Source organism: Patella vulgata, chromosome 3 (assembly GCF_932274485.2).
Source record: "Patella vulgata chromosome 3, xgPatVulg1.2, whole genome shotgun sequence".
Classification (NCBI taxonomy): Eukaryota; Metazoa; Mollusca; class Gastropoda; family Patellidae; genus Patella; species Patella vulgata.
The window spans coordinates 32,924,060-32,940,725 of NC_065881.2; the positions used below are offsets into that span (position 1 = coordinate 32,924,060).

General features: G+C 35.4%; 1 long non-coding RNA gene across 1 annotated transcript; it reads left to right on the forward strand.

The window, feature by feature from the left end:
• The first annotated feature begins 3,473 nt into the window (after positions 1–3,473).
• Positions 3,474–6,640, forward strand: LOC126814509 (uncharacterized). The gene is made up of 5 exons (XR_007677630.2): positions 3,474–3,611; positions 5,102–5,193; positions 5,637–5,725; positions 6,169–6,256; positions 6,517–6,640. It is a non-coding gene; the product is annotated as an uncharacterized LOC126814509 (long non-coding RNA).
• The last annotated feature ends 10,026 nt before the right edge of the window (positions 6,641–16,666 follow it).

A 16,666-nucleotide genomic window follows, 5' to 3' on the forward strand; every position in this document is an offset into this window, starting at 1 on the left:
ATTACAGTTTTTGCCAAAATTTCGTCATTTCCGGTGACATTGAAAATGTTAAATTGAGTTGAACTAGTCACAATTGACATTATGCATCAAATGGTGTCACTTTTATGAAAATCCAATAATAATTGACTCTTTTACAGGCACAATAGCGTAAAGAGTGACTCGTGCAAAATTGACCATTTCTCGGCAACTGCGCATATTACAAATTAATTTTCACATACATTCTCTCCGTATAGATTATTGCTACGAGTTTATGAAAGTTACGAAGTAATATTTTAAAATATGAAAACGCTGGATGGGTTGTAAATAGCTTAATTTTACACCTTTTTTCACCTTTTAATCGAAATAGCCCGAAAACGGAATCGAAATTAAAAAAACTGGGCCCAACATTTTGTGCGCCTTTAAAGGGCGCACACTTTCAGTTATACCAGATTTGAAAAAAATAATATTTGCTTTCGAAAAGTGGTACCTAACTGTCAAAATTGTAGTTTTTGGTAAAATTACGCCACTTCCGGTGCCGACCAATAACTCTATCGGTAACAAAAAAAATGGCAATTGAGACATCGGAGCATATGAACTTTGTTTTATACAAATCGAACAATAAATAATTAATCTGGGACTGAAAAGCTGAATTAGCCAATGGCTGCCAAGGAAAATTACTGAGACAAAAAAAAATCAGATTTTTGTTCAAGTCAGATGACTCGTTAATTTTGTGTAAAACACGACTAAAAAATATTCATAAATAAAAAAGTTTTTTGTAAAAATTTAAATTTTCGAAATTTGGCGCCTAATATCTGCGAAGATTTGCCGAAAATCAAAAATCAAAAGTAGCGTAGCTATGTGCCCTGTCTCCGGCTAGGCCTAAATGTATCGAAAGTTAAAATCCAATGATTATTGTTAAAATTACTGCAATATTTCTAAAAACGATAGCTCCGGTGATTTCGGACATTTCGCATTGTCGCAGAACGTTCAAAATAGCTTTATCCTCTAAGTCACACCCACTTTTCCAGTAAAACCGAAGAAATCGTAACGATCCGACAAGCAGTTGCTCAGATCTAATCAAAAATAAATTAGAACTAGAACTGCGATGCAGTAATGACGGGTTTCACCGGTGCCACGTTACCCTAAACATGTCACTTCCGGTACCAATGAAACCATTAAACAGGTTTCCACATAAGCATTGCACACATCAAATAAAATGGACGTCGAATCAACCAAATCCAGCAATATCAATTCATTTTATACATTTGTTACATATAAGTGTACAGTACTTCCGTTATAATGAAAGTGTTCAATTAGTTTTATAAAATCAGAAATGGCATAAGGCATCACATGGTGAAAATTTTATGTAAATCGAATAATAATTGCCACTTTTATAGACCAAAAACCTTGAAAAGTGACTTGTATAAAACCGTCTATTTCTCTGCAACTGTACAAGTTAGAAACCATTTTCTGGTATCTGTATGATCGTATGGGTTTAATCTATTTGTTGATTGGCATCAAATATCATAATTTTAAAAACATTACAAATTAGAGTCATTTGAATAAAATATCTGTTTTGAAGGCTAAAAATACAGTTTTTGCCAAAATGACGTTACTTCCGGTGATAATGAAAATCTTAAACTACTTGTATGACATTGTAAATGGCATTAGGTATCACACAGTGAAAATTTTATGAAAATCGAATAATAATTGACACTTTTATGGACCAAAAACCTTGAAAAGTGACCTGTTGAAAATCGCCTATTTCTCCGCAACTGAACAAGTTAGAAACAATTTTGTGAAATCTATATGACCTTATGGATTATATTAATATGTGAATGTAAACAAAAAATTAAAATTATTAATACATATTAAATAATTCTTGTTTGAAATAAATATTGATTTTAAAAGTTAAAAATGCACTTTTTGACAAAATGTCGTCACTGCCGGTGTCAATTTAAAATTGTAATCAATTTGATACGACGCATACTTGCTTTTTGAATCAAATGGTGTCACTTTTGTGAAAATCCAATAATAATTGACTATTTTACAGGCAAAATAACGAAAATAGTGACTTATGCAAAATTGCCCATTTCTAGGTAACTGCTTATATTACAAACTAATTTTAACATACATTTTCTTCGTATAGATTATAGCTACAAGTTTATAAAAGTTACGTAGAAATATCTGAAAATCTGAAAAGCCTGAATGAGTTGTAAATAGGTCAATTTTACACCTTTTTTCACCTCTTAATCGAATTTGCTCGAAAATGAAATTGAAATTAAAAAAACTGTTCCCAACATTTTGTGCGCCTTTAAAGGGCACACTCTTTTAGTTATATCAGTTTTTTTAAAAAAATAATATTTGCTTTCGGAAAATGGTACCTAACTGTCAAAATTGTAGTTTTTGGTAAAATTAAGCCACTTCCGGTGCGGGCAGATAACTCTATTGGTAACAAAAAAATGACAATTGAGACAATGGAGTATGTGAACTTTGTTTTATACAAATCGAGCAATAAATAATTAATCTAGGACTGAAAAACTGAATTAGCCAATGGCGGCCAAGGAAAATTACTGAGACAAAAAAAAATCACATTTTTGCCCAAGTCAGATGACTCGTTAATTTTGTGTAAAACACGACTAAAAAATATTCATTAATAAAAAAGTTTTTTGTAAAAATTTAAATTTTCAAATTTCGAACGACAAAAGCCATAAATGAATGTTCGAAATTGAAAAATGTGAGATAGCCATTGTCTCGGAAAAGATTCAGGGTTTCCAAAAATGTGAATTGTTTTAAAGTAGGTAAAGACTTTGCGAAACCACGGCCGATTTTTGATTTATTGCTACCGTTCAAAATTCGGCCACTTCCGGTCTGCGCAGAAGTTTCAAAAGTACTTTATCGAGTAACCACCACATGGTTTTCCAAGAGAAAATTGAACCCTAGATCGATATCTGTTTTCGATCATGGAGAAATAGGCTCCCGCGGTAAATAATAATAATAATAATAATAATAATAATAACTAGACCTGCAAGCAGCACTGAACCGGCTTTCAGGAATCAGGCAGGAAGTGTGTCATACAATAGCCCATTTATCGAGCTACCAAACGATACTTTAGATGTTTTGATCCGGTCACACCCGACGGTGAAATCCCGATTGGTGCAAGAGCACCGATTTTTTTGCTGTCCTTTTTTTTTAAATATCGAATATTTTTTTGACTACTTCCTGTTTACGGATCATTATCGGGATAGATTTAACAAGTGGTATGGGAACTTAACTTCCTGAACCAGAAGTTTCAGAAAGATCCATCTATCGTCTTTATAACGGGAAGGCTTAAATACGGGAATTCCCGGTACTATTTAAGATGCCTTATGGTGAACATGATCTACACCATTATGTAAACTGAGTGTAATGTCATCCAAATATTCAGATCAAGACCCTGGTACTCCTACCCTCTTGAACTAAAGCAATGGCATCTTTTTGGAGAAATTTCATTTTTAGATTTTTACACTATTAAAGTATATTTGATTAAGAGAGTTGTTTATTACAGATCATGGAAAAATATATATTAGATTTATTCTTTGGCCTTAATCTTTCTTAAGATATAAAGTTTGATCATCAGATTAATACCCAAGGTAAGCAGTACTCTTATAATTTCAATTATATATGACTGTATAAATTATGATATAATGAAATATTAAACATATACTCCTTACCCTGGATATATGGGGTTAGACATTTCAATGCATTCAATATTAAAATGGTAAATATAATATAAGAGTAAACGGAAGTCTTGAGTTTTACATTAAGATAGGTAACCACGTAGAAATTGTTCTACTACTGATGTTATCTGTTTTACTCCAGGCACAGTAGTGGCTTTTCCTACAGTTCCTTTGCGCAAGTTTTGTAGCAAATGACTACAAAAAGTTTACTGGCCGATAGCTCCCTTAATTTACACATAAACTAACCCAAATCTGTACTTCACATAGCTTAACATATAATAAATCTAGTCCCATTGAAATAAAGATGAAGCCTTACCGCATAATTATGATTTGATGAAATCCAACTGCTACGCAAATTTTAACTGGCCAGTGTCATGGCGGCAAGTTGCGTAATACGTCATTAGGCCTACAACATAATTGTTTGGTAACTATTTTAATGGTCCAGTCCTCACCATTTGTGATAGAATTACTTATTCCAATGCAAACTGTAATGATATGTGTTGACAATTGTAGGTTTGAACCTATTTGAACTTGCGTAATGGTTCTTAGGCTGTCTCAATTGTAACCTTAACACAGTTTAAGGTTGCAAGTATAGTAACTAGGTAGCCATGGTGTCTGAGATACTTGCTCATGAGCCTCAAGGTAGCATATTTGCTCTCTGCTTTGGCCTCACAAGGACACCTGTCTAGTCATGCCTTTGGGACACAAAGCCATGGAGCGTGGACCAATGTATTGTATACGTTGGCGTGCCCAGAAAAGATCCCATGGCAGTTAGTATTCAGTGTAAGAGTAGGCAATAGTGGCACTGCCAGCTAAGATTTCCTGCTCCCTGCTTTGGCCTCACAAGGACACCTGTCTAGTCGTGCCGATGGAACACAAGCCGTGGAGCGTGGACCCATGTATACGTTGGCGTGCCCAGAAAAGTTCCCTTGGCAGTTAGTATTCAATTTAAGAGTAGCCAATAGTGGCACTGCCAGCTAAGATTTCCCTCAATGCACACTGTATGGTGTATTGCCGTCTTCATTAGCCCAGTAGGTGTAGAAAACGTAAGCGTACAATTTCATTTCATTGGAAGCCACAATCGTTCAGCCAGAAAGAACAGAGCAGTGACTATTGCTTTGCATTGGAGTGAAAACCAAGGTCTCATGCACAAGTTGAGAGCATTAAAAAAGAACAGTTAGAAAAACAAATAAGAGAACAGAAAATTTCCCTCATAGATTTATAGGAAAACCTTGAAAGTGAGAAAGCAAAATAGCAGTTGGCCATATTCCATGCCAAAAACTACTGCATGGTGCATTGCTGTTTTTATAAGCAGCAGTAGGACATTAAAACCTCATTGATATTCCATTTCATATATCATTTGATTTACAAAATTATAATTTTGTATTTTTTAAATTTTTTAGCATTTATTATTGAATGTTATTGGAGCGCCTGTACTTGTACCAAACTGGATTATTATTTTGCTTTTGGTGGTGATGGGCAGATCAACACTGTGGTAAGTCTCAATGATATGTAAACTAAGTGCAGTAGCGTCCAAACCCTATATAACTAAAGCAATAGCGCCTACTTGGTGTTGTCACTTATTCACTTACATCCTGTCCCTGTGCAATATTAATGGTTCAGCCAGAAAGAACAGAACAGTGACTATAGCTTTGCATTGGAGTGAAAACCAAGGTCTCATGCACAAGTTGAGAGCATTAAAAAAGAACAGTTAGAAAAACAAATAAGACTACAGAAAATTTACCTCATAGATTCATAGCAAAACCTTGAAAGTGAGAAAGCAAAATAGCAGTTGGCCATATTCCATGCCAAAAACTACTGCATGGTGCAGGGCTGTTTTTATAAGCAGCAGTAGGACATTAAAAGCTCATTGATATTCCATTTCATATATCATTTGATTTACAAAATTATAATTTTGTATTTTTTAATTTTTTTTAGCATTTATTATTGAATTTTATTGGAGCGCCTGTACTTGTACCAAACTGGATTATTATTTTGCTTTTGGTGATGGGCAGATCAACACTGTGGTAAGTCTCAATGATATGTAAACTAAGTGCAGTAGCGTCCAAACCCTATAAAACTAAAGCAATAGCGCCTACTTGGTGTTGTCACTTATTCACTTACATCCTGTCCCTGTGCAATATTAATGGTTCAGCCAGAAAGAACAGAACAGTGACTATAGCTTTGCATTGGAGTGAAAACCAAGGTCTCATGCACAAGTTGAGAGCATTAAAAAAGAACAATTAGAAAAACAAATAAGACTACAGAAAATTTACCTCATAGATTCATAGCAAAACCTTGAAAGTGAGAAAGCAAAATAGCAGTTGACCATATTCCATGCCAAAAACTACTGCATGGTGCATGGCTGTTTTTATAAGCAGCAGTAGGACATTAAAACCTCATTGATATTCCATTTCATATATCATTTGATTTACAAAATTATAATTTTGTATTTTTTAATTATTTTTAGCATTTATTATTGACTGTTATTGGAGCTCCTGTACTTTTTCAAACTAGATTATTATTTTGTTTTTGGTGATGGGCAGATCAACACTATGGTAAGTCTCAATGATATGTAAACTAAGTGCAGTAGCGTCCAAACCCTATAAAACTAAAGCAATAGTGCCTACTTGGTGTTGTCTGTGGAATTGATCTTTGGTGCATTCATATGTAAGTGCAAACATGTGTTGATGTTAAATTTAGGATTGTAAATAAAACTGTAACTCTCATACATGTACATGTACTGTCATCACTTATAAAAGGTGAATTTTCGTAGCATCTCAGTGAGTTAAAGTTTTTATACTATTTTGTATTTCAGGTTTTCAAGGAAAGATGTCTTATTTCCAATTTTAAAGAATCTTGCTGAAATCTTAATGTTTTTCCTTCAACTTTATTCTGGTTCCTTATTGTATCTAAAATAAATTAAGAATGCAAAATCTGACTTCTAATCTGTGTTTGGAAAAATTAAAGTTGGCTGTCCTTATGATTCCTCTTCTGGTAGCTATCTAACCTACAGGTCCAATGTTCAAGGCTGGTGTTGCCAAGAAAGCTATTTTGGATTTTCCATAATGGTTCCTCCCTTGTCAGTGGGGCAGAATGGAAAGCCTGACAAGGAACAACATATAGGTGTTCACTGTTCAGACATGGATAAGCCACTAACTCGAACCAAATCCTCAATACTCAGTGGGTAAGACATTGCCTGTCTGAACTTGAGTTCCTGTGTTCAATTCTCTGTAAGCCGAGAAAGTTCATCAGTAATCACTGTAATCACTGTAGACTGCCGCGTTTCGACCTCTAGCTGGCCGGTCACCTCTGGCTTGCGGCTGTGGTTTCGATCCCAGGTGTGAGCATATGTGGCATGGAGATCGGGCGCCTTCTCAACCTCGTGAGTTTCCTCTGGGCACTCCGTTTTCCTCCCACTGCTAAAGACCCCTACGCACAAGCGAATTATTGAAATAAAGTTAAAAACATATGTTAGTCCCGAAATGACCTAGTTTGTGTCGAGTGGACGCTAAACCCCATTTCGTTCTCTCCCATAATTGCCATGCATGATAAGATCCCTGTGAAGTTGGAATTTAAAATAACAGTAGACTGTAGAACCACTATCTGGGCAAGGTTTCTCTCATAGTACGTTGTACTTTTGGTTTACAGAGTTGTTCCTTTTGATTGGGGCATCATATAATTACTTGATTTGTCATAGTAGGCAACTACAGACTCCTAACATTCAGAATTAGAATTAAATGTATGTCATAGTGAAGCCGTTGGACCAAATTCCCCCCATAAAATTGATCTATGCATACATCATTTGACCCTCGGTCATAATATATTCGGATGCACAGTCATATCATCCTGTGCACGGACAGATAACTCCACAACTGGAACAAAAAATAGAATCCTTACAAATCGTTGTGGCTCGGTGAGTAAGGCGTTGACTGGCTGACCTAGCGGTCCTGTCATTGATCATGGTATTGGCTAAGAAAGTGCATTGTTATAATTAATAGGGTCTAGCACGGAACAGTCATTTACAGGCCCGACGGGGGGGGGGGGGGGTCACCGCCCAACAATTATTTTGCAGCAAGTACTCTTTTTCTCCAGGTTATTGCGGCCCCTGGACCCTCGCCTATAAGGACCTAGGATGGAAGCCTCTCCCAAATCGAGAAGAACTTCTACCGGCCCTGATTTGAATGGGAAATAAAACCAAGGTCCCACGCATACATTGGAGTGGTCCTGTGTTCGATTGCATATTTCAACAGTATTGTTTTAGCAGATCACCCTCCACAGTGGTGTAGAATGGAGGACTTGACAACATACAAAGAACACCATGGTTCAGGCACAATCCCCTAATCCCACACAGCAATCACATTACATACAGATCTATATATCGTTTCGTATAACGTCGGACGTTTATTAACCAGATAGCGTTGATGTTTCTAGTGGAATACTCACTCGTTGCAACGAATCATTTCATTGGCTTATCCATGGAGCTATCCAACGACACTTTGGTCCGCTAATATCTGTGGAGATTACTGTCGTGGTAGTTTTAATAACCGGTTTGGGCAGTTAAATAACCGTAGGGCCCTGTTATGGTTTATTACATTATCTGATCAGACAAAAATGCACCTGAGAAATACTATGTTCAAAGGTGCCAAAAATGTCAAAATATCGAAAATCAAATTTCAATAACTCAATACATATTATACATCGTTAAAATCGTAATTACATCAGCTATCTGAATATGTAACTTTTTTTTGATAATCTCTTAAAATAAAAAAAAAGAGCATTTTCCAAAATTACACGATTTTGCGACTTTTTTCGGTTTTCAGGTCGTTATTTGACCTATTCCAGATATATCAAAGTCTTAAAGGAATGTTTCGTACACAAGACTACCAAAGGGTATCTCGATAGAGAAAGTTTCAGAAATATTTCAATAACTCAATACATAATCGTTATCTCATAAAATAAGAAAATAATAGAGCATTTTCCAAAATTTCACGATTTTACGACTTTTTTCGATATTCAGCCCGTTATTTGACCTATTCAAGATATTTCAAAGTCTTTAAAATGGAATGTATCGTACACGAGACTACCGAGAGGACTCTCGCTAGAGAATGTTTCAGAAAAATCGCTTGAGTAGTTTTCAAGATATGGGCGTCCAAAAACGCTCAAAATCAGACAATACTTGACTTTCAGCGTACCATATTTTGCTGCTTTTTCGTAGTATCCATATGAATTTGGTATCATAAGATAGTCCAATAGATACTTAACTTCCTGTAACAGAGGTGTTAGAGTTAATATTACGTCACTTCCGTTGCCGACAGAAAAATTTCACCGTAACAAAAAAATTTACAATTGGGACCCCGAAGCATATGAACTTTGCTTTATACAAATCGAACAATAAATAATTTTTCTGGGTACGAAAAACTAAATTAGCCGATGGCGGCTAACGCAAATTACCGAGATATTTTTTTTTCTCATTTCTGCTCAAGTAGGATGATATTTTAACCCTGTGTAAAATACCATCAAAAAATATTCATAAATAAAAAAGATTTTCGTAAAAAAAAATTAAAAAGGTTTTCGTATAAAAAATTTTTTTTTCAAAATATCGGACATTTTTTCGACTACTTCCGGTTTTACGATCATTGTCGTGATAGCTTTATGAGTAGTTTTGGAAAAAAAGATAAATCAAAGAGCGTTTCAATTTTTTTCAAAGTTTGAGGCCATTTTTGGACCACCTATATTATTTCAATGCTTTTCATTTTGGATTCACTATATAGACAACCGATAGGACTTTGAGTAAGAAAAGTTTAAGAAAAATCGTAGGCGTCGTTTTCGAGAAAATGGCGTCTCAGAATGTTAAAAAATCGGAAAATACTAGATTTTTCTTCATACAATAATTTATTTCCTTACCATCAAAATCGTATTATTTAGATACCATATGATGGTCCATTAATAGGGCTATCCAACGACACTTTAGTTCTTTTGGTCCGCTATTACCTAAGGGAGAAATAAATTTTTTCGCAAGTGCGACAATGTTTTTAACCTTTTTTTTTCATTTTTTGAATACTTCCGGTATGGTTATTATTGTCGGAATAGTTTTAATAGCCGGTTTGGGCACTAAAATAGCCACAGGGCTCTGTAATGATATATTACATTATCTGATCAGATAAAATGCCCCTGAGAAATCCTATGTTCAAAAGTGCCAACAATGCAAAAAAATTAAAATATCGAAAATTAAATTTCAATAACTACATACATATTATACATCGTTAGAATCATAATTAGGTCAGCTATAAGAATATACAACCTTTTTTTGAAAATCTCTTAAAATAAAAAAAAAGTAGAGCATTTTCCAAAATTTCACGACTTTTCGACTTTTTTCGATTTTCAGTCCGTTATTTCACCTATTCCAGATATTTCAAAGTCGTAATGGAATGCTTCGTACACAAGACTATCACAAGGTCTCTCGATAGAGAAAGTTTCATAAAAATCGCTGGCGTAGTTTTTGAGATACAGGCGTCCAAAAATGCTAAAAATCAGAAAATACTTGATTTTCAGCGTGCCATATTTTGCTGCCTGATCATAGTATCCGCAGGAATTGGGTATCATTCAGTGGTCCAATCACCGCCCGACCAAATGATACCTTAATTTGTTTAATCCGTTGATATCGGACGGAGAAATCGTGTTTTTACCCAAAACACCAATTTTTCACGTTTTTTTTCAAAATATCGCATATTATTTCGACTACTTCCGGTTTAAGGATTCTTGTCGAAATTGCTTTATAAGTTGGTATTGGACTATAACTTCATGTTCCAGAAGTTTCAGAAACGTCAATTCTGCCATAAAACGAAACCCGAGCTCACAAAATGGGAAGAAAATTCGAAAAATAAAGGGCGATAACTCTGAATAAAACTTATATTACTGGAATCGGATGGACTTCAGGTATCCAAAAATGTAAGACAAATTTGAAAATTTTGAAAAATAACAAAAATTGTCTTGTAAACAACATGTTCTCAACGATAAAAGTCATAGACGAATGTTCGAAATTGAAAAATGTGAGATAGCCATTGTCTCAGAAAAGATTTAGGGATTCCAAAAATGTAATTTGCTTGAAAATGGATAAAGAATTGACGAAACTATGGCCAATTTTCAATTTTTAGACAACGTACAAAGTTCGGTCACTTCCGGTATGCGCAGAAATTTCAAAAATATTTTATCAAGTAGCCACCACATGGTTTCCATATAGAAAATCTAATTCCAGATCGATATCTGTTTTCGATCATGGAGATCTAGGCTCCCGCGGTAAATAATAATAATAATAATAATAATAATAACTAGATCTGCTAAGCAGATATTAAAGCTTTCATATTCACAGTCACTGTCACATGTCATAGAAATAATATGAACAGAAAAAAAAAAATCATTATAATGAGTAAAAATTTGGTGAAGTTAATTCGATTTTTCACTGGTAAATAATTAAATAGACAAGTGGCATAACTTGACCCGCATCCCATCAGCTATCCTGAAAAATGCTGGAAAAATTAAACAAGTAAATTGTGTTTAGTACTGGGTTAATTAAGACAGGCATATGCCTTTGCTATACAGGATGACATGAGGGAAATTTAGCTTGGGAGGTGTAGGCCTGCAGCCAAAATTTCTAGCTAGCTTAGAAACACAACTCCGCTACACGGTCTTCCATAAAAGAAAAACTATACATTTTTGGAAAGCTTATGATGCCAGGAAGACAAAATCTGGGAGTTCCAAGCAAAATGTTTGCAATTTATTGATTTAGGGCCAGATGAAATTCGTCAAAATTGTCAAATAAATGCTATTTGTGTACTAACAATTCTGAAGTTGACATAAAATTAAATAGTTGGTAAAACACCTCATGCCTTCATCCTTGGCAATGAACAGTTTATTGGACAGATTTTGATGTAAATAAAAATGCTCAAAACACAAATGTCATGGGTGAATAAAGAATTGTGGAAATCCATTAACGGTAAAAAAGAATTATCTCCCTTTCTGTCAAATGCCTGTAATTGATAGACTATCAGGTCTTGTATGAATCATAAGACCAGGTGTGGGCAAACAAGCCCAATAATTATTTTGTTTGTTGGATCTCAAGGGCCTGTTAGGGTTGGTTGTTGGATGTTTGCTCAGAAATTATCGCTTGTATGGAACATGCTAGAGTCGATTTGTAGCATATTCTAGCCAGGGGATATGTTTGACAGTAGTTGAGTGATATGCTTTTGAAATAATGGAGATCAGTAGCACTTTATAAGCATTGAACCACATGATTTTTTTCCACTAAGATAAACATTCTAAACCCACATACATGTTCCCTTTCAATTAGCCACTACAGTATTTTTACAACTGTACATGTAGCTGTGAACTACTATTTCGGATATGATTAATGGTCAAATTACAAACATACATGTAGATATAAGTTAAAAAAAATAATTGTGTATCTGGGCTGGAATGAAGGGAAAGGTTAGAAAACAGGATGAACAGTTGTGAAATTATTTATTAAAGTGAAACAATCATTGAAAATCAAAATTAAACAGTTACTCTGCACATCAAATGTCATCAAAGTTAATCTTCATTATCATCATCACTGTCACTAAATGTATTAACATCAAATTCGGTCTCTTTAACAGTTTTTTTTTTCATTTTCACATTGACTACACATGCACAGGTCTGTACAAGAAAGGGGGGTTGGGATGGCCTAGAGTGCCGCGCTTCGACCTCTAGCTGGTCGGTCACCTCTGGCTTGTGGCTGTGGCTTTGATCCCAGGTGTGAGCGTATGTGGCATGGAGATAGAGGCGTCTTCTCAACCTCGTGGGTTTCCTCCGGGCACTCCGGTTTCCTCTCACTGCTAAAGACCCATACGCGCAAGCGAATTATTGAAATAAAATTGAAACCGTATGTTAGTCCCAAAATGACCTAGTTTGTGTTGAGTGGACGTTAAACCCCATTTCTCTCTCTCTCTCTCTCTCTCTCTCTCTCTCTCTCTCTGTACAAGACAACTTTGCTGGCCATTTATGATTCTTTCTCTTATGACATCTTCACAGAATATATTGTATGTGGTTTAATATTCGACGAAAGGCTAGTCATCTTTGCTGAAAAATATAAATAAACATATACATGTACACAATTAAAACAAAATTCTGGAGCTTGGTTTACTCTCATTAATTTCGTACAACAGAGGAAAAAGACACTTACACAGGGGTTAACATCTTATTTTCATGCAGAAACCAGCTAATGAAGACAGGAAGGCATTAGCAGTACAAGGAGAGATAGAGAGGAGAATTGCGGTTTAACGTCCACTGGACAGAAACATAGTAATTTCAGGACTCACCCATGGTTCAGTTTTATTTGAATAATACCAGTGGCAAGAAGGCGGAGAATACAAATAAAAAAAACATCACAAATATTTACCTTTCTGATAACTGTCTAAGAAATTCAGTACATGTATATTGCCTATAACATTTTTGGTGATATCTGACCTCAATGGCCACACAATCTTGCCCTCTGATATGCCTTAAAATATCTTCATCCTCTTTCAATTCAGCAGCTTTCAACAGTTGGCCTACAAACAAATTTGCAAACAAATTATACACCATATAGCGTTGAATGTTGTTTGTGCTCAAGGGTGGGGGAGGGAATGTCACTTTGAGGCCTACATGTACATGTACCTGGCTGGTCAACTCTGGCATGCGGTTTAGTTCAGATCCTTTGTGTGAGCGGAAATGGTCTAGAGACAGATCGTCTTAGCAAGGCACCTACAAGTGGGCCAAGAAAATAAAAAACAAGTTAACTTCTCTATGTTTCATCCCTTGTGCAAGCAAATGTGCAACACTTTAACCAATGACTGTGCCAAATCAACAAATGGGGTAAAGGGCTTTACTGGCTAGCTTCATAACAATTTTACAGTGATTGCAGTAGCACTTCTGATTCCATTTACAACAAAAACAACAACACAATAATTAAAAACTGTAGGATGAATATATTTAATATTTATTAGTAATAATTATAAATTTAGTAAGTAACATAATATTAACATTAGGCCTACCTGAGCCTGTTTGGGTCTGAGTCTGTGTTAATACATCCTTCTTCCTATTTTCTCCAACAGTGACAAATCTGTCACGTTTTTTACATATAATACACACAACAGGCAGCACCGATTTACTCTTTCTTTTTGCTTCAGGAGCGTAATTTGTTTGGAGAGCTAGGTCCCAGATCGTCTACACTCCCGCTATTCCCTGGTTGGATTGTAGCCGGGGATTTTAATTTTTCTTTATCTATACGATTACGGGCAGACCCAATTCGGAATTTGTCTGTAAAAGGCCTGTAGCATGTTGGGTGAAATCCAGTATCTTTTGGCGCGTCGATAAATTCCTTGTTTGATTATATCACCCGAAGTCGCCTGTTCAGCTATCCATTTCGCTCGCCCATCAAGTTTTAGCCATTCATGGGCGAGATTTTGTAAATAATTGTTCTCGTTTCTTTCTAAATCCTTGGTAATGAATAATACAGCGTAAATTTGATTTACGTTACGACAAAGTCTAACACTGTAAGTACCAAATAGTCATACGAGATATGTGCATCTCATCAAATTCAGCTTATACCATACCCACAATAATGTTACGGAGTCAGTGAGTTCAAGTTAGACAATACGCTGACCTTCCACTGACCATGCTTATAATATAAAATCTGTCAATGACAGCTGATTCATTGTTTAGTTTTTTATATGATATATTTAATATCAATAATATATGTATATGCATGCTTTATTTTACTTTACACGACCTCTAAAAATGCCCCAAATCGTAAAAATACGACTTTTTGGATTTCGATCTCCTTTTTTCGGCTACCCCGGACATTTTCAAAAAATGATACAATGATTTCACACAACAGGCCAGCTATTAGCCTCTCGATTGACAAGAGTTTCATCGCCCTCCATTCATTATAACCAATGTCATCGTGCCCTAAAGAATCAACAAATCAGCTTGCTTATCTCTGCTTACCCTAGGCAAAAAATGCTCATCTTTGAACTCAATCATGACATTGACCTAGTGAACGCCTACACCAAGTTTGCACATTCTAGCTTAATTAGAAGGAGAGTTCTTGTGTTCCAAAGTCCCGGCCCTTCAAATTGCTTCTATTTTTCATTTTCAATTCAAAATGGTGACCATCACGTGACCGAAATCAAAATTCTGATCCGATAGATTTTTAGGCATTCCTTCCAGGATTCCGAAAATATGACGCCCGAGTCTGTAAGTAAAATAGCAAAAAAGCCTTTTTGATTTTTCACGTTTAAAGATGGTGGGACTTCCGGTTCGATCGACAAACTCCATATTTTGTGTACGAATCAGTAATTACTTGTCTAGTATCAAATTTTTTTTTTAGGTCATTCTGACCTATATTTCGACGATTTTTTTGAAAACTTTGATCCTTAATTTCACCAAGGGGAGATAATTTAGAAAATTTCCAAGGACATCATTGAAGTCGCATTGGCAAGATCTACTAACATTCTAAATTTCACGAAAATCGCACAACTATTAAAGAAGTTGTCAAATTGTAATAACTTCCGGTTCGAAATGACAGCGACGAATTTTCGAAATGCCAAAATCCGAAATTGCAAATTTGAAGTAAATGTTTCAAGATACTCAAAGAAAAAAGAATTAGTAAAATAGGTCAAATAGTCACAAAGTTACAGCATTGTAGGTCAAATGCATTCCTTCGTAAAATTCGGTGATTTCGGATTCGTAAAACGTTTTGAAAATATATTTAATCAACAGCCACCACCCATTTTTGGGGGGATAGGTAAAAGTTTCAGAACGATCCTATGGTTAGATTCTGAGAAATCCGATTTGTGGACAAAACACAAAAAAAAAAATAACAATAATAATCTTAACAGAAACAATAAGCTTTCATATGTAATATGAAAGCTTAACTAGATCTGCATAGCAGATATCAAAGCTTTCATATAAACTTCAAAAGGGGTTATTAGAATCTATGAATCAACAACCACTCTGACGGAAGATATTCTCTGGGCTAAAAAATCATTTTTCTCTCAGCTACGAGAGATACGTAGAATTAAACCGGCCCAGAGCCGACCGTGTTGATACGAAGCCGCTTATTTGACATTGACACATAACTGAAGGTGAATAGACCTACCCGTCCAGTTAATACAATGGGCAATCTCACATCGGTCCACTAAAGAGAGGCACATGCTAGTCGCCCCCTACTTCCCCAAGACATTTAGTCCAAACCTTGACTCTCATACATATAAACCATTTGGTACTACATGTACATGTATTTCGTACTTATATCATATTAAACCCCTCGGCCGCCATGTTGAATCACACAGTATTTAACGTTCTATATCCTAACATCTTTATGAAATCAATGACAAATCTAAACTTGGGCACTCCAACCATTTTTATTTTTACATCATTCAATTTTTTTTAAATAAGTAATTCTATCACAAATTATAGTGAAGACTGGACCACTAAACTAGTTACCCATCAGTTTTTCTTTGTGTTAATGCGTTCTACATTTTCAAAGCAATGATTCTTATAATGTGCGAGCCGCCATGACACCGGCGGATATTATAACTTCGATAGGCGAGAAACTTCAGGTAGCAGTTGGGTTTCATCAAATCATATAATTATGCGGTACGGCTTCACCTTTATTTCAATGGGAATTGGTTTATTATATGTGCAGTGCAGTTTTAGGTCAGTTTATGTGTAAATTAAGGGAGCTATACATAGGCCAGTAACCTTTTTGTAGTCATTTGACTAAAAAAAACTTGCGGAAAGGAACTCCGTAGGACAAGCCACTACTGTGGCAGGAGTAAGGCGGAAGACATCAGTAGTGGAACCATTTCTAAGTTAATCCCGAAGTGCGTTGCTATTGTAAGAATATATAAAATCCGGTTTCCGTTCCGCTTTTTTTTTGCTGTAGT